Below are 21,485 nucleotides of genomic sequence, written 5' to 3'. Positions count from 1 at the left end.
GAGTCTATCAGAACCAAATTAAAGTTTAATATATATTATAATCTGGTGTTCTATTAAACGTAGCAATCTATGAATGAGATGATTATGTTCATCATGACCATTTATTTCGATAAATATGAAGAATTTTTAGTAACTTCTAACGTTGTAAGAAGGAACATGGAATTTTAAGGGCATTATGGATATGATAATATGGTCGTAGAGGAAATGCTTATGAATGAAAGAGACGTATAAGACAAAAATCATTACATAATAACTTCACAAGCTAACTAAAATTATATGAGACCTTATACTGTACAGCTTTTTGTCATTTATCTCAAAGTATATAAATTATGTTTGTATACTAAGTGATCGTATATGTTATTGTAAGTATCTAACAATAATATGTTATTACTTATTTCATAAAGTTTTTTGAAAAATTATCAGCCAAATAAAAATCTTAATTAGTTGAATCTTTTATACCTTAACTTAAGCACAGTTTTAATCAAATCTTGACATTTTTTTTCTTTAATATTGAATGAAACAAATTATCATATTAAAATATATTCGCTCACATTAAGTATAGCGCAACTCATATTTCCATCAATTTCTATAAAAAAAAAAAAATGAAAAATGTATTAAAGCTCTATCAAAAAAAAAAAAAAACATGAAAAGCTGAGAGGCATTTTAAACCAAATATAAAATTCGAAAATTTAACGAGAATATCCAGCAATTCTTGCACATTTTAATGATTTTCCCGCCGGGCTGTTATAACGACCATAACAATTGAGACAAACTTATCATTCAATATGCCACTTCAAAAATGCGCAGGCGTAAAGGTAGATATTATTTATAAATAAAATAATTTTCAGTCTTTAAACACGATTTGGCTTGTAAATTGTATGAAGTATATTATTATTCAAAAACAATAATGTTTTTATTTATTTATTGAGGGGGCGTCTGAGTAGGTGTTTGGCACATACAGTTATCTGGTAGTGGCGTGAACTTTACGTACACTTGCCATGGATATGTTTATATTTTTAGTATTTGTTAGCACCCACTATATTGTGTTACTAAACCACAATCGCTTTTTTCGAGCTTAAAAATACTTGTACATCTGAATAACATGTCAAAAAAAAAAAAAAAAAAAATGTGAAAATGTGTCCAAATGTTACAAGGTTAGGTTAGCAATATATACCTATCTTAATTATTAAGCGGATATTTCCAAATTTTACAACATGAGCTATATAAAAATGCACATTACCTCCATTCAGAATTAAAAAACTTGAGTTTCTACTAACAAATTAACAATAACAATAAATAAATAAATAAATATTTTTAAATATTACTTTTTTTTTATTAAATTAAATTATTGTTATGTAGACTGTCTTATTTTTTACATTGAAACTTAATAATTCTAATAATAGCCAATTGAAAAATAAGTAAACCAACGTCTTAACTAAAATATTAAACATTTTTAGTTTAAGAAAAGTAAATCTACATTTTATTTTTTAATTTTAAGTTACAAAATAAATATAACATGACATAAGCACGATACCAATGAACCAAATAATTTAACTTGAACAATCTTTTTTAATCAATGCACGTAAATAAAAATAAAAATGTAATCATTGAGTTAGCCATCGCCATCGTGAGCCTGAAATTTCAAAAATTGCGTTTCTGTCGGATGCTTCTATAATAGTAGTATAATAATAGTTTGTTGTAATGTTTTGTTTTGACATTCCATTACAAATTTATTCATAATCCATAAGAACGCGGCAATACGTGCTAAATTTTTCCCGCCTTAGAAACAATAGAATGTGATTTCACTTGTTCAAGTCATTCAACAAAATTTCATAGTCGCTTACACTACGACCACGATATAATGAAAATACTGAAACAATTAAAATATTATTATTACTTACATCATTACATTTCGGCCACAAACTCGCTCTGCGGTCCACCCAAACACATCTATCATAATACAAGCAGTATTATCTAGTAATGAAACGAGATGATTTCAGTATTTAATTACTATTTAAAGAATAAATTTATTTTTATTAGTATAAGAGATTTGGCGTTCAATAAAAAATTAACTATTTTCTATAAACTACGTTTGCCAAAGACTTCCATTAAAAATTGAAATGTATGCATAATTGTAGCGTTGTAGTTATAATTAAAAGTTTTATAAAACGCCCCTCATTATATAACATATTAATATGTATTGCTCAATCTCGGCTCGAATGCATTGTTTGATTGCTTGGATATTTCTCGGTGGATTGTCTTCAAACACTTGATTTAAGGTACCCCCATTAAAAAAAACACAAGAATCCATACATTTCAATAGAGGTCATTCGGCAAATGTAACTTACACAAAATTCTTTCATTCTTCAATGAAAAATGAAATACTGAAATCATCTCGTTTCACTGCCGGACCCTGTATTATTTTAATCGAGTTGTGCAAATGCGGTGTTACACACATCATTATTTTTTATTTTATGTTTATATTTGAATATTGCGATGATGTGCTTGCAGTTTAAACAATGGTCCTACTAAAGTCTATATTATAGGCAATACAATATTACAATGGATTTATGCTCTAAATAGCTCTCCATATAAGTATATATTATAAATGGGTAATGTACTGCGACGTCAAAAATAATCCGTCAACAGTGCAGCGGATAGCGATAACCCTAAGCAACGCGAAGACGACCGTCGACCATAATAGTGTAAAAATGTACATCATATATACAACCTACGCAATACGAGTGCAGTGCAGTCTGTGTGTGTAAACTAGCTGTATTACGGATTATGCACCGTTATAATACAGGTACGTCGAGCAAACTCGTCTACGCCATATTTTAATAATAATAATAATACGACGACGACGATGGCGATCATAATACGCGTGGTAGACAGATAAGAGCAAAAAAATATTCAACGTTTATAATTTCCGCGCGTTTTATAATTTTATACGATCAAAAATTACGAAAAAAAAGAATAATGTCAACCAGTTTGGCCGATAGCTTTCAATTTCTTCACTGTTATAATATTAAAATATGAGTGATATGCAGAAATGTATTATTTTAATATCATCGTGTGTGTACATAGAAATATTCATATTGCATATTATTATTATGTCATGCACGCACGTGTGTTATACCGACGTTTTTCTTCTTCTTCACCTTCTTCTTTTTCTATTCACGCAGCATGTTGTTTGTCGGTTAACTTAAACGGGATAATACGCATTGAGCGGCCAAAACAATCTTGACCGAATGCGCATACGTATAGGTATATAAATACCGGTTATGGTCGCTCTAACCTTTTGACTTGACTGGCTACGCGTCCGACGCAAAACTCGTAAATATACACTCAGCTACTTTATAATATGGTATAACAACCATGGCAGTGGGTTTTAATTTTTTTTTTTTTTACAATCCTAAACCGATTGTTGCGACATAAGATCGAGCATACTTGCAAACGTGTGTGAGGACAAAAATCTGATAACCGCAAAAGGTCGTCATTTATTTAGCGATCAACAACGATCATTTGCAATTATCCCATTACCTTGTCAAATTCAAAGTATTTATAAGTATTTATTTTAATATATTATGTATAATTTATAATAAATGCATAATACATAGAAATAGCGTGAGTTCGGCGAAAGACCGCATAATAGTTTTTTATCGAATTTAATTAATATACCTAACGATTTTATGATATCGCGCCCCACGTGCGAACGTCCTTCGAATTGAATTAATATTTAAATATCAATAATCGAGTAACTCATGAGTTTCATAAATCGGAACGATTTCTATAGAATTTAAATGAATCTGAACTGTAAAATAATATTTTTTTCCAAAATGCCTACTCTTTTTTTCCGTGTAAAAATTAGTAAATTTTCTAAAAACTATTTAATATTAATAATATACAGTCCCGCACTGATAGTGTATTTAATAATAAATCTAGTATTAAAATCGGCGTAAACGAAATTTTTTAAGTATTGCGTTTAACGCGTATATCTATCTAAAACTACGTTCATGTACGTGTATGTCGAGTATAATATAATTATAGTTAATGCTTTAATGATGCATTTCAGCAACGAAGAAAAACTTTTTATTTAATTTTAATTACGCATCACGTAGTTCTACGTGATGGACACTTCTTCAGGTATTAAAAATATTCCATTTACAGTAGATTAATATCCATGTCATAAATATTTCGTAAAAAAATATTAATACACACACAACTAATATAAAATATAATATATGATTATGTTTTGCTAAATACTACATTGATAGCGTATCATTTTTGGGTGCGATATTATACACCAAGACTATAACATAAAACCTTCTAATGATGTGATTGGAGAGGAAAAACACGCTGCGCCCTGCGACGATCCCACGATGGCCGCGAAATAGACATTATTTCAGGTAAATTACACTTTTGGACAACTGTTAATTAACGAAACACTACTTTAACAACTACCTATATTATATTATCATTATAACACATATGTATACCTCGCGTGGTGGTATCCAAGGACCTCTGTTAAAAAATCCAAACAGCCATCTGCCGTCTGCCCGTACGGTTGGCAGCGTCCGATGCGCATCATCGAGCAAAGACGACAACGACGACGTATATAGAATACACGCAAAGGTAATTCTAAACTTCCAAATTACCTATGTACCCAATGCCCATGTATTATATTATCGTTACACCGCTCACCGTGTGGGTCCCATCCGGTAATTCTATACGTACTTGGTGTGCGTGCGAGTACACACACGTACACACGCGCGCGCGCGCGGCGCGATGAGACACAAGCACGTCGTTATCGTAAGGAAATACACGTTGTCGGACAGCATAATTTAATATTATATGTACCTTTATGTATTATACACGCATATTATTGCAGTTATTAACGCACTTAGATATAATATGATTATGTTTTAAGGATTCGTGTCCTATTGCAGCGGGTAGAAAGATTCGCTGTTATGGTTGTGATAGCCGGTAGGATACTCAATACTTGTATATTATATACAAGTATTTGTATGTTAAAAAACTTATTTTTATTATTATTGTTACTAAAAAATATTCTATATTCTTCTGTTATCGGTATGACGAAAATATAACCTAGATATAGCTTATAGCGTATGGGTTAAATACTTAAACCCATTAAAATATTTACTGATTTTTATGTGAAACCAAAATTGTTTTCAACTTATTTTCAATTATGTAGTTTTCAAGCAAGCCAAAGATACAAACTGTAATATAAATAATATAATGTATATACAATAAGACAACTATAAAATACATTTTATAGTAAGAACCCTTATTATCTACAAATAATTAAGAACAGAATTATATTACTAGTATATGTGTATTGTGTATGTAATAACTTGAAGATAATGAATAATATAAATAGTTATTTTTAAAATATAACGATTTATTTCGCAAATAAATCGGAATAAATAAATAATTTCACAGAATAGGATAGATAAATTTTTTTCTTGTCAGCGAATTGAATGTATCTGTATTTATTTAATATTATTATTATTATAATTATTTTTTATTTTTTGTGGTAATTTTTAACATCGCAAATTGCGAATACGCCAATACGCCACTAAATACCTTTATTACATCAGATATGTATAGATTTATGAATATAATACCACGATGAGTACAACGATAGGTATATACTATAACTATATAATCATTTCTACGACCGAAAATCGGATGTCGTTTGAACTGTGACGACGGAAGTATACATATTATTATTGTTGTTATGAAAACGACCTCTTCCTCTCTTCCGCTGGTCCACGGTGGTAATGACTGACTGCTGAGTTGCTGCTGCCGCATATAGGTAATAACCGTCAAGTGGTATTAACCGTGACCCGGTTGTCGATTTGTTACATCCGTATTTTCTACCTACTATATAATATCAGGTATCTACAACATAAATCGTGTCATCTACCTAACCATGCGCTTTTTATTATTAACTATTATAATATTTGCAATAATAATTATTATTATCGATATTTTGCGGAAATTGTCGCGTCCTGCAATAATGTTTATCGTGCTGCAGACATAACAACAATATCTACATCATTCCAAATACTCTCTCGGTCAATCTGAGGAACGATAGATAATTTTTTCGATGCACAAAAAAAAATTAAACCACACGGCACACACACACACTAATACATCATACATATCACATATCAAATAGACAATAATAATACATGACACGCCTATATGATACGACACACACACACACATTCACGCCTGTAGATATATATGGAAGACGGTGTGTCCGTTGACCCGGTTCGAGAAATATTATTATTGACAAACGGCGCCGTCGAGATCGACAATAGACCGAATAACCCTACACCATATACATTTATATATACCGCCTATATCTATGAACAGTATGAAGTATATATGCGCGTACTTACGACCTAATAGTCATCAGCTTCGATAAATAATAATGATACGATACACATTGTCGCTATTCGCTACCTGTTCACTATGAGCAGCTGTCCTCATTCACTGCACATTCCGCTTCCGACTACATCTGCCTATTCTACCTACAGAGAATATTATTATTGTCGGCGGCACCGTTATTGGCGTGCGTCGGTGAAACTAATCGCAGTAGCCGTTGAGCGATTACGACTGCTATCATCGCCGAGTGGATCACTTTGTTACAATTTACACTAGCGAAACCCTGTGTCTAAATCGATAAAAAAAATAAACAATACCGTAGATCATATTATATTATATAATATTATTTAAATAGTAACCCGAATTTATTCGAATATTTACATACACACATCTGCCATCATGCAATCTACACTCTAGCGTTGTCACATGTACCTATATTTATTATTAGACTCGATTTCCCACTCACACCTCCACGGAACCCACGATATCCACCTCCAGAGAATCCAGAAAATGTTCCACGATCCCGTGATTTCGCCGACTCCACAACAAATGTTTCACTGGTACATTTGTACGGATTGATACTTTTAATAGTGTTTGAAAACCTTTTATACGTGATCCTTAAACATTCATCGATTTATTGCAAACAAAAGTATGCGTACGATATTTATTTCTTATTAAATACAAAAAAGACATAATGCAATATAACTAGAAATTAATAAAACGCAAATTAACATAAATACTCATTAATTGAATAAAGCTGATTCTGAACTACATGAGCTTCACAATTTTTGTTAACTTAAACAGGAGGGTAGAGTGATTTGCTTAACGAAACGTTCGATTGAAAACTACTCGTTTTTATTTAGATTAAATCTAATTTTTCAAAAAAATCAACTGCTATAACACTCAAAAAATTTGCTGTGAAAGAGATGATTATTTAAAAAAAAAAATAATTTACATAGTTAAAAGACTCACATTACAGGGGCGGATTTAGGTATGTGGTAACCCCTGGGCTGAATGCATTATGAAGGCCCCTTACACATAAGCAAGGAAATATAATTTTTTACTTATTAAACAACATTTATTATTATATTTAGTAGTAGTAAATAGTAACGGTTAACTACTCATTTAATAATACAGAATTATAAAAAACAATCAAATCGAGTATAACTAGTGTATTAAGTAATATCATCATAATATTAAATGTAAGTAATTAAATAAATAATAATGTCTTGTAATAAAAATTAAATGCCTGGAACTTTTCTTAATTTTATTTGTACAAACTTATCAATAATGTTTTGAAAATCAAGTTTTCTTTAAAATATCAGACTCAAAACTCATTATCGCTAGTTGATTGAGCCTGTTTCCGTTCAAAGAAATACGCAATCTATTTTTTATGTGCTTTAAATTAAAGAATAATCTTTCACTACTGCTGTTTGTAATCATAAAAAAATAATTAATAATAATTTTATGTTTGTAATCATAAAAACAAGATAAATGCGATGAACTACGACATTTTAACGTATAATTCCAGACCCACATATACATATATTTTAGAAACACATTAACTAATATTATTAAAACGACGGTGCTCATCGATCACAGAGGTATAAAAACCGATTTTATTTAGATTCTTAAACACCGTTCATTATCAATAAACGAGAATACATCTATTATTAGTAAGAAAAATCAAAATTGTTTAATGTCTAAGTAAAGTTCAATATTATTTAATTATAAGTGTGTAAATATAAATAAAATATTTTTCTGTATTCTAATTTAAATATCATAAAATGTGGGGGCCCCGAATTTGTGGGAGCCCCTGGGCTTCAGCCCACTCAACCCTCCATTAAATCCGGTCCTGCTCAACATCTAAGTATTTAAAAATATATAACCCTTTGAGTTACTTAACTATAAAAATAAAAATTCTAAAATCAAAATTATAATAATAGTTTTAAATTTTTTATAATCAAAAGGTGGTTGACCGTACTTCGTAAATCACTCTGTAACTATAATATATATATATGCGTTTCAATACAGAAATATTATATTTTAACCATAAAGAAATATTATTATTCTTATTTATAACATAAATATCTACGGTATGAACGCGATTATAATAAAAAATTGCTTACTCATATCAATAATAACCATTCGACACTATTTATACAAACACGTTTTAACCTCCAATTATAAATTAATATATTATATTATAATATTTGAAGTGTGTACAATTCGATGACGGCTACTACACGCAGTAACAGTAGCAGCCGGTGGATGGAATACTATATAGGTACCTATATATTATTAAATATTATATTACACGACCGTATATTTAATTTTCTGCCGAATCGGGAGGTCGTTATTACCATATTAAAAATCTAAACCCAAAACATTGGTATACCTAAAGTGAGGGAGCAATAATTCTTTGGCTAAATTTTATTACCATAATTTTCGTTATGTGTAGACAACATGTCTACAATTCAAACAATTTTATGAATTTGAAAATATGATATTAAAATACTATATATTTAAAAATTTTAAAAATTAGAATTTAAATTAATTAATTATTAAAAGAAAAAAATACGGTGAGCACGCTTGATGAATAAAATTATTCTGTACATATATTTACTTATTTTTAACGCAATAATTGAAACGCGTATTTAGTAGCTCTTATTATGTATATTATATATGTGTTATAAATTATGATAATATAATAATAGGTACCTATAAGCGCGCGCGTACGTTCTACAGCAGTTAAGTCGAACGGCCCGGTTTCAATTATATATATTACTGCACATTTAGCAAACGATGTGGTAGCCGCGGTAATAACCTACATATCATGTGTACATGTGTACACGTTAAGTATAAACTACCTACCTATTTGTTTTCACGTATTCTTATATATCTGTATATGCATATACTGATATACATTATTGTTTTTATCTTATGTTAGGTGTACAAGTATGTATAATATAATATAGTATAATACGACCGCATGTCATTTCGCACTCAGCTAATCCGCACACGGTTACAATTAAATTAATAATTTGCGCGCGCAAACAGGAATACGTATATAACGCTGAATAATAAAATCGTGAAAGTCAAACCACGACACGCGTATATTTTGATACTAATATACAATATACTTATGTGTGTGACCATTAACCAACGATGTATATAATATATTTGGCGCTGCAGAGCGATTTAATAAGGAAAATTATAAACGCATATGATCGTAATTTTATATTATATCGTTCACCTACATGTATAATGTACATGCGATATACTATTTATGCAATATATTCGTACTCGAGGGCGCCTCAAACTCATAAATAATAACGACACACGTAACGATAGATTCGCGGACCTGCAAGGTCGCGTCCTCCAAACGGTCAGAACGGACGTCGGTGATTAGTTTTTGTAAATTTTTCTTTTATGGTCTTTTGTTCCAATCTCTTTATTGACCTTTCTCGCTCACCAAACTGAAGTCTCCAAATAATAACAATATATAAGTACAATAGTCAAGATTTTGCTTTTGAGAGACTGATTATATGTAAGGGAATTTTAATTTATAAGTTTGGTATGCTATGATGCCGCGAGTACAAAACATTTTGGATTTAAAATTTAAAAATTAAAGTTATAAAATATAAATGTAAATACACGATATACTACCTATTATAAAGTGCTACTTTTAGAAAATATTTTAAAGTTTCATGAGTCAAAAAAATTTGGAACCTCTAAACAAAATAAAATAAAATGTTATATATAAAAACTCCAATAGTTTTTTATTTCTAATAAATAAATCTTACTTTTTTTAAGATCAAAGGAGATGATTACACATCCTGAACTTCCCTGATCCCACATGTTTAATAATAATAATAATAATAATAATAGAAAATGATATAAGTGTGTCCGTAACGGCACATCATTATTTTGTTATTCGTCGTCCACGGAACAAAAACAAAACATCCGAATAACAATCGCCTAATTTCGAGTCGAACGTGTTTACAATAATTGCGTCGGTCACGACGACAGTTCTATCAAAATATAATATTCAAATATTTCATCTACACGGACGGCCCTAGCATGTATAATGTGTATATTGTGTGTGTACGTTATACAGCCGAACGTAACAATACAGTCAACTCTCAATGTATAGTATAGGCCAACTTAGAGCCTCTCTAGGCCAGCTGTCGTACCTACGAACCTATTTGATATTATATCAAAGCGTATTTTATTCACGCGCACTATTTCCTGCAGTGTTCTGAAATTCAAAAACCTGTGAAAATGTATTCATTTTATCTCTACAATATGTCGTAGAAAAAATGATGCGTATTAAATAGGTACCGATACGCGCGTATCTTGACGGTGGAGCTGAATATTGTCAACGACGCAGAAAACGAAATAAACGGAAGAAAATTCATATCTTGTAATGTCAGTTAAAGAGGGATAAATTCGAAGTGTATTCGTTAATCGTTTCGATCATTACATAAGACCTATTTATTAACGATTATCATTTCAATTATTTATATTTTTAATATGTACGTAATTACAATTTAACAATAATAATTTATTCATGTTAATTATTATAAATAATTAACATGAATTAAGATCTTCTAAATCTATTGTTATATATTTATTATTATACATATATTACAAGTTCTATACAAATTTAATGGACGTAGTCTCTAAAGGCGATCGTATTAGTGCATACATACTGACTTAAAAAGTTTTTGATATAACATTGATCATTTTATATTAATTAGTAACCATGAAAGTAGGAAATTCTATGATAAACTGGTTTTCTTTGTACCTTACGGTTACGGATCAAAAACAAATAGTTAAAAAAGAAAAATCAACAACTTCTACTCATTATTAATTTAAAATTAATAAATAACAATTAGTTAGCGTTTAAAAAACATATATTTAGGTTTATTTATAAATTATTTGTATCACATAATTTCGTTATTAATCAAGACCAATACAATTCGAAAATGATCTGTTTTAAACTTAAGTACAATTCAGACATTTTGGTTTAGGTAAGGAGTGCAGTTTAACAATTTCCAGACAGAGGACTAACGTCGAACAAATTGTAATTATTTTTCTATTAACAAATATAATTAAGCTTTACCTACACCTTATATCGGCTACTATACTGGCTGTTACCGACTACATTTCAACGGCCGAGCGGCACAGTACGACTAAGAGAATGTTCTCATCATTGATAAGATTAAAACCATATAGGCACCTTAGGAATTCGATCGATTAAACCCATTTTCACATGGATTATCTTTGACAAAATTTGCGAGAAATTAATAGTGGTGATCTTGGATAGAATAATAAAATTAAACCTTTGATAGGTATATTATGTAAAATTTTTGAGAAAATTTCCACTGTATTAAAATTAAATCAAATTTTGATCAGTTAAAAAAGAATAAATTAATTTTAATTTTAGATTGACTAATATAAGTTATAACCTATATTTGAAAACTGATAATGATTATTTTATTTTCAACTTTTCCAAACTTTGTTAGCACACGTACGTAAGTCGTAACTGTATTACTGTACCATAGTATTTTTATCGTCGTTAAAAATGCCATTCACACTTATTAATTGTCCTCTCTGCGTTCTACCACCAGAATTGTCTTAAAGAACTCACAACTGCAGTATATTATAATCTTCTAACATAAACCATCTAAAAAATTATATAATAAATTATATCACTCGATAAATAAAGGCGTCTCAAATAACGTACTTACTATTTACTATACACTCGTTTTATCGAAAGATTTTTAGGTTTAAGACATTTCACTAAGTGATAACCCTATTTTTAATATCGTATTCCCAGTCAGAATATTTTTTTGACATTTTTGTGGTATTAATACCAAAATTCTAAACCAATATAGTTGATCGTTTTTAAATTTAAGCTAGCGAAGAGAGCAGTGTAATATAAATGTATGAGGTAAAGTATTATCTTGTTGCCACATAATTATTATAGGTATAAATTTAAATTAAAAATATTTATGAATAATAAACTTAAAAATTTATATTTTCTTCAATAATTTAATAATTTGTGAACATACATTTATAATGTTAACCATCTCCTGTATAAATTATGTAGAGAAACATATTTATGATAAAATTATTTTACTTTATTTCTAATCATTTTTCAATTTTGTCTCAAACGAGTTATAACATTTTATAAGATATTTTCATTTAAACATAAATATATTATTAATTACTTTTTTATTTTTTAAATGCTTAAAGTAAATTCTTGATTAAAATAATTATAGTAATTATTTAAATATACAATATTTTTAGTATTCATTAAAATTAACAATTAAATTAATTCTTTTTGTTTAAAAAATTTTTGGGTTAAGGTCGAATTATTATTATATGTGTTCAGGTTGAAAAACCAGGTTAAACCATTAAGTTTACATATGCGTTCAATGAATTAAAAATAACAAAAATAAAAATAAGATGATAAAATATGGATTTAGTGCACTCGATTTGATTATGAATTAAGATCCTTTGAGGAAAACCTCTGAAAATAGACGTATTTTATTTGTGCCCGAGATTGTTTTCGGAAATATTATAGAACAATAATGTTATTTTTATTTGTAAAACAATATCAAAAACACACCGAAAAAATATCGTTATGACATTGCGTATACAATAATATATAGGTAGATAAGTTGTACTAGAGGGCAAGCCCTCCGGTCCAGCAATAATGGATCACACGAATAAAAGCGCTTGTTATATTCTCTCCCACGATTACTTTCATATCTATCTTTTCCGATCTCAGAATTTTACTTTCTTCTTCTGTAATTCTTACATTTCAGTTCGTGATTAACTGTATACATCAGTGTCCACGGTCCCCAAGTTGAGATTGATCGATAAGCGATTTATAGATGCCTTAATATAATATAGTATATCTAACATTCAACCTAAAGTATACGCGGCCTTTCTTTTAAGCTTATTCGTTATTTTATTTATAGCTTACTAATAAAAATGTTAACTTCTTATTTCCCTTTTTTGAGAACCTGTCCAGCACTCCAAACTTAACCAAATATAAACCACTAATATTAGTTTCACCATTTCAGTAATAACTAATAAATAATATAATTATTTTATTGTCATTATTATTATTATTATTTTTAAAGAGGATTACATAATACATGTTAAGCTTTTAAGCTATTATTTTCAGATTCAATTTTGTAAATTAGTTTTTCATTTCACTTGATTGCCGAATGTATTTAAATAATACAAACTGGCGGTAAAAGTAACTACACTATATAGTTAAAAAAAGTTTTAATCATTTTTAATCTTTGTAATCGATATTTATAAATATCAGTATATTATTCTGCTTTAATGGTTGTATCCAAAAATACTAATTGATAGATATTATCTTGGATGTGGGAGGTATAATAATTAGAAACTTCGTAAATATATCTTTTATATTCCATAGATGTGAACTCGATTATTTCTCGTTTTAGGCGTCGTGCGAATGACATGTGAAACGATAAATCATTAAAATCGATCGTGCACATTTATAAAAACGGCTGTCGTTACAGTGCGTGTACACTAAATATATTTTGAAGTTACACGTATGTTCAATAATAATTCAAATCTACGATAATGATATATCATATTATTATACATGATTATTATTTTATGCTTTGATATATTTTCGATTTTTCACATAATATAAATTTACTACACTATTTTTTTTTCTGTTTCGTTCAATTTATTTAACAAACATTATTACAAAAATGCAATAATTTATGTCAAATGGACTGTGCATTAATTTATTATATTTACATATATTTATATAAATTAACAGTTACCTTTTCCCACTATACGTTGCACTATGAAATAGCTCGTCTATATTAACCCAGTAAATTAAAATTTTAATAATATATGTTCATTGTTCATAATGCATTTATGTTTGTATTTAATATTAGCAGCAGAACACACATTGACTGATTTAACGTTTTGTTAGAAATCCGATGGTATTTTATAAACGATTTTTATTGACATTTAACAATAAGGAAAAATGTATTAAAAATAACAGTTTTTCATAGAAATAAAGTATAAAATAATTTACATTTATATGTTTTTTATTTATATAGGTATATGCAGCATATTTGATAACAAAGCGTATAGTGAAAAAAAAATATTTCTTTGACAAATTAACTTGTCGTTGATATTTATTTGACAAACTTGAATTTTCTCACATATAACAATATAATATTAAACAAGCACGTAAAACACGTACCTATATCATAATTCGCGTATTATTATTATTATATTACCTTTCTACTATTATATTTATGTGTGTGTGTAGCGTACTGTGCGTAGGACTATTATAGTTATGTTTCTAGTTTTGGCATTTTTTCAACAAAACCTATAGGAGCAATGTTGTAGACCACGTTTATTTCCTTTTTCACTACAGTGGCTTTTTATTCTGTGCCGTCACGAAAAATATGAATACCTACGTTATACAGTGGTGACGATAACTCCGCACAGAAATAAACAATAACCTATTTTCTAATAATTGATATTATGATTACGTCTTATACGATCTGAATTTCGTGACACAAATCACTTAACGTCTGTTTCATTAGTGCATATATGACATATGTGTTCCTATTTTCTTTCCGGAAGGAAATTCTTACATCGTAACAACACGCGTTGAGATACGTATGGTCTTATATTGTATTATTATGTGTGCAAAGGTCTTGCGGGTCATTTTATAACCGAGAACCTGGTTATAATCGTGTGAGTATAATTGTTGTGAGCGTATTTTACTTAGATACGTGGTAGGTATATAATATGTCTATATGGAATGTATGTGCAAAAACTCAACAGACCTTGGAAAGCTGCAACTGCCTCCGTATTTGGCAAATCAATCTATTTATCTCAACTGGATATCGACCACAAATGTCTGGACAAATAATCGTGTTGTTCCCTCCCTCTTTAAATATAATTAATAACCGAGCTGGAACTCGTGTTACATTACACCCATACGCGTAGTTATTTGATTGTTCTACGGCTAACGTGTAAACTGTAAGGAAATATTATATTCGGCTATAGACATTAAATCGATGCGAAAGTGAAAAAAATAAACAGTTATCGTGTACAGATCTCAAACATGAATTTGAGCTATTACGACCTATGTACATGTACAGGAAATATGAAAAATATAAAACTTCGAAAATATATATAATATTTATACCATCGGTTTTTACTTTTTTTGTAATTCCTCAATACTGTAATAGTAAAATTATTCTAAGGAGAGAAATCGGGCATGTCAATTGGATAAATCTGGCGATTACATATATTATTAATGCACTCACGTTGTGGTTGTAGTATTTATTTGCCAAAAAATGAATAAAGTTAGGAACCTACTTTCATTTTAATTCAGTAAGTGGCATTGTTTATATACACCGCCGCCACTCCGTCTCCATTTACCGTCTCCGTAACATCTATTGCAGTTAATAATACATACGTATACTATAATAAAATATTTTGCCACAGAACAATAAAATTTAATAATGAAGTGAATTCGATTGTTTTATGCTATTTAGTGTGCCGACTATTTTATAAAATAAATTTATTTTACGTTTTTATTTGTATATCTTATTTGTACGTCCGCACTTTGAAACTACCTCGGACTTGTATAACTGTACTCGTATATTATGCATTTAAAATTTTGGCACGACATGATTTGTAAAATATAAATAAGTACGTGGTTGTACAGCCGAGATAGTATTAATTCGTTGGAATAGCGAAATAAAATTTCACAACTTTATTTAATAATTTATATATATTTATAGTTTTTGGTCGTCGAAAGTTTTACTCATTGAAGAAAACGGATTAAGATACGGATGTCATTATAATTCGAATAATAAAAAAAAAAAAGGAAATAATTACACGCGTACCTGCATTAATTTATGCCAACGTGTGTTGGTATAAAATCAAATCGACACTACTACACATTATCACTTTTAAATGTTGTGCTCGAGATTTTAGTTACATAATGTGCACATTAAGCATAAACACATTCAACCCGAATTCCACGGCATTTCGCGACCATTTTAATGAAATCTGCGACAATCGTCTATTAAGTAGGTTTTCACGTAAATGTATATAGTCATAATGTACCTATCTGAATATACCCATTACCCACCGACATTATGTATTGTGCAAAAAAAATATATACTAGGAACAATAATAAAAATGCCATTTAAATTGTGATTCCTAACTCATTATAAATTTGCAGTGACGACTACAGTAGTTCACCCACGACCTCCTAACCCACCCCGCGAATCGAAACTTAAAATTTCAGTCTGATATAATTACCTATATAAAATTATATTATGTTGTGCACACTACTACACAAACCATTATGAACTGAAAAAACATATGACATATTTTGCAAGTGTATATTGACTCGCGTGGAATTAAAAATTTAATAAGAATCGAACAGAACATATACCTAATATTCTTTTTACTTTTATCCGTTATAAAACAATTGTAGAGTACCTACTACATAATATACATGTATATTTTGTATCCTTTCTCTCATTTTGGATAGCATTATAAAGATTCTCTCTTAACGCATTATCACAATAATATCAAAAACGCCAACTACTCGTACATAATATATATTATGATTTTTCACACAACCAATTCGCGTTCACGACCGCAGTCAGAGGTATTTAAAGTCCCGTTCTTTTATATAAAATTAAAATCCCACGTAACCTTAAGTCACACGCGCACGCTCTTCTTATCATAGTACTTCTAATGATATATTATATTGTTTTATATTTCGTCAATTCGAATGCTTAAATTTTACACACAATTTCTTAGTTTCATAATTATTTTCGATCTAAATAAAACTACCATATTTTCACCCCATTACGTCTACACCTTCACACAATATTATGAAAAATATCAATATAATAGGTATTATTATTATCATATTACTTTTTTTTTTAATAAATAACACGTCTTTTTTTATTTCGTTATTCATGGTCGTGATCCGACTGGAGAGGAAACGCCTACAGGTATTACGGCATTATTATAAACACATGGATATACGAATATTAAACATATCTTGCGTACAGATACCAACGGACACTTGGGGACGAAGAGAATGGATCGAGCTTCTTGCAATATAATAGTGGGCGAACGTGCTAAAAACTGGTTCCAGATCGCCTTGTATAGACAACAATTCACTATGTCTCCGTCCAGCAGAATTCCGTAAAAATATTAAGTTTAAAAAACACTGAGCGCAAGTGTTGGTAAAAAAATAAATAATAATAACGAACAATTAACAAAGACTATAGTATGTATAATAATCGTCCAATAATAGATTCAATTTAAATTTCATTAGTCATATTTGCTGTATATGTATTTAGTTTAATTAAAAATCCTTAACATAATAACGACGCATAAGATTTTTAACACTCGTCCACTGTTTATAAGATTTGCTACAAATTACTCAGTTGATTTTCAATAATACTTTTTTTTCGTCAAATTTAGCTGTAACTTATAGGTACGTTTATAATTTATTTATCATTATATTATTATGATTTACTTGCTACATAATATCATATTTAAAAACGATTTTTGGTTTTAGCTCGATCAAATAGTTTTAAAATATATTGTGTACTTAAATTTTTGTTTTTTTTTTTAATTATCGTGCTGTTTACATGAAAATAAAATATTTTTTACAGTTTAAGTAATCATTATTAGATGCCTACTAAATACTTATAATTTTCATCTTTCTTCGTCAAATCGAAATGTAATACCTCGTCCTACGTAGTGAATCAATATAATTTATTTATACATACGTTGAATACACAAAAACACATTTATACTATTAACGCTAAATACGTAATCAATATCAAAATTTTAAATATTCCAACTTCATTTTTCACACATTCGTATGCAAAAATTATACTTATTTATAATTTACTACTTTTTAAATTTCTCATTTATTATTATCATACAATTATTTATAAACGATTATATTTTGTTGTATATACGCTATTTAAAAATATTTAACCTTCTCACTACTTATTGCTTAAAATGTTTAATGCATTACCTTCTTCAGTGTATGCATAATTATAAATTATGATTAACCCAATCATACTTAATAAATTGGATATAATATAAGGTACTATTGACGTACCAAACAAATTTAATGTTTAATAAAATTGCCTAACACACTTTATACGATTAGAAATTTTTAAGATGAATCTAAAACGTTTATCTATATGACTATATTTTAAGAAAATAAATATTAAATTATATCAATAATAATGATTAAATTTAAAAATATCGAAACGAAACTGTTAGAATATAAAAAGAAAATTATTAACTATCTATTATTGGCAACATTCATTTATAGAAAAATAACTACTCATTTAAATAATTATTCTTTTTTCGAATAATCTAAATTTAATTAGGTACTAAAGTTTAGTAAATATTTAAGTATATAAATAAGCAATAGTAAATACATTTTCAAAAACCTTATTTTATATAAATAATAAATTATCATTTTTCATCATATACTTATTAAATTATGATGAATTATACATTTTTATTATTTTATTTCTTTTATATTAAATCCCACGTTTAATATCTTGGTATTAAATTTTCTTATTTGCACTTAATATACGCAGATATACCTAACACAATATTACGTATAGTAATTACTAATTAGTAATCTGTAAATAAATATACATTTTAAAACAATGTAAAATTATTCGGTCGTTTGTCTCTGTCTTTATCCTTCTCTCTCTTTCTCTTCCTCTCTCTAAACGCCTACGTGAAAATCAACTGTAGTTGAATAAATAAATTATTCTCGTATGGTGGGTTGACGACAGTATTTTATCGAAATGATTAAGGTTCCTATTTCCTATGTACATATAAAATATTGAAATGTTTGGTGGCGAAACGCGTATTTATAACTTTGAGTGCGTTGACTCCACGGATTATATGCACAAAATACATATACGGTCATTGATGTCCACGATTGATGTCACCTTTATTTCTAATCACAAATTTATTATTTCCGGAGTAAAATAATCACAGTGAATGTTCAGAAAACCTTTATCTACATAATATGTAATATTATTCTAAATTAATTGGAGCAGATAATATTTGGATTATTCTGATTCCATTCAAGAAACCTGGACACACCATGCCCATGCACTTTGGGTCACAAGTCTTGAGGTGTACAGTTTATGATATTGTATAATACATATTTAAAAGGCATATAGGAATTTATTACTTTTATCAATACTTTTTATATTCTTGCATTATAACAGGTGCATAATATAATATGTAGTCCGACCTTGAACTCGATGCGGTTTGCACCTCCTACTTCAAGACAATTTATACTTGGGGATAAACAGTTCAGGGATTTCCTCATCTCCGTACAAAATATAAATGAAAATACGGCCGTTAACAATATCTTTTAAACATATAGGTATAAATATATCCATAAGATATCATTCAACGTAGAAGGATATTATTATAATTTCACAGTTTTGTTTATGATTACCCCTTGTCTGACAAATAACACACTTTGGGCGGAACCCATTTCTCGCAATGTTCGAAGATAGTCATAAATACAGTCCTGAGTCGACGCAGTACATAGCCGTCATAACGAACAGTAGCTTTGTCTGACATATTTCTGACTCGTACTTCTGCTATAGGTATTAAAATAAAATATTATGAAGACGAGCCAATTATTTGATTCTACAAAACAACTTTACAGGTAAAATTATCATTACCCGCTATTATACGTATCTACAGTGCCTACCTACCGACATAATATGTATTGTATACATCAGTCAAAAAAAAAAACTATTACGTTTTGAATTAAACAAATCCATTACAAAATTATTATTTTATTGCGTAATATTTTTAATTATCGAAATTCAGGTTTTGGCGTTTTCATATAGATACAATATAATATATTATCTTACCTTGCTGTATTGTCGTAAATTCACCGCGCGTGGCCGTTAATGTAATATCTTTATTTTTCGTTTCTCGATCAAAACTATGTGTAAATTATTTATCCATGTCACACGCACACACAAACACACCACGTATTGTTATATATTCGCGCAAAAACACGTTATATTATTATTATTATAAACAGACGCCTTCTGGACTCTCCAGCAGGTGGTCGCTAAAAAACAAAAACAAAAGACGGTCATAGACTAACGAACTCTAAGAGAGAAACTTCGGAGGTATGAACGAAATAACCCGTAAAAACGTAAATGAACGTGAATTTTTCAAGTCTTCTAATAAGTATAAATAATACGGTATACGCGGGTAAATATTCAACAGTTTTTTCGCGACAAGTACTCACTAATAACCACGTATTACAATTATAGGACGAACGTGTGCGCGTACGCGGACGGATGATCGGACGGACACGAATATGTCTGCGGTACTGACTGCAGTCGATGACGGAGAGAGCTCGACGCGCCACTCACCTTACCTCTCCTCTCGTTCTGTATTCACCTGTCCGGTTTTCTACGCCAATGAACTAGACACGTAATAATATTAAGCAGATACAAGACGGCCGTCGTATACCAGTAATGTTGGTGGCGGAATACAGTAATAATAATAATAATAGTAGTAGTAGTAGTAAGAAGAAGTAATAATTACCGATACATGTGCCCGGAGTTTTCCAGCCGGGGTTTAACGGTTCGTAAATTGTGAATATTGCTATCGACATAATATATTTTTTGTGTATATTAATTTAATACAGATGTAATCATACGATAGGATGAAATATCGTTATTAATTGTCATTATAATTATTATTACCATATACCAAAGTGTTTTACTTGTTTGTTTTTAATTTAGTATTTCGTGTGTAAATTGAACTTGCGGACAAACGCAGATCGATTGTGATTTACAACGCGTCAATGAATTTTCGTAAATATGCGGTTTTCAAATGATTTTCCAGACAACCCGACACGAAGTGTTGTTGATATATTTGTCTTACAAATAAAACCTACTCTGGATCAACCAATTGTA

At 29.2% G+C, this 21,485-nt stretch overlaps 1 protein-coding gene across 1 annotated transcript in view; it reads right to left on the bottom strand.

The window, feature by feature from the left end:
- LOC112596271 overlaps positions 1–20,910 on the bottom strand; it is an 84,885-nt gene extending 63,975 nt beyond the window's left edge. Inside the window, exon 1 of the mRNA XM_025341804.1 lies at positions 20,421–20,910. The gene's annotated coding sequence lies outside the window, so the exon portion shown is untranslated. The remainder of the gene's footprint in view (positions 1–20,420) is intronic.
- Between the last annotated feature and the right edge of the window lie 575 nt (positions 20,911–21,485).

The sequence above is a fragment of the Melanaphis sacchari genome, unplaced genomic scaffold (genome assembly GCF_002803265.2).
Source record: "Melanaphis sacchari strain LSU unplaced genomic scaffold, SCAv2.0 Contig31_pilon_pilon, whole genome shotgun sequence".
NCBI lineage: Eukaryota > Metazoa > Arthropoda > Insecta > Hemiptera > Aphididae > Melanaphis > Melanaphis sacchari.
This window is presented reverse-complemented; position numbering and strand designations above follow the sequence as displayed.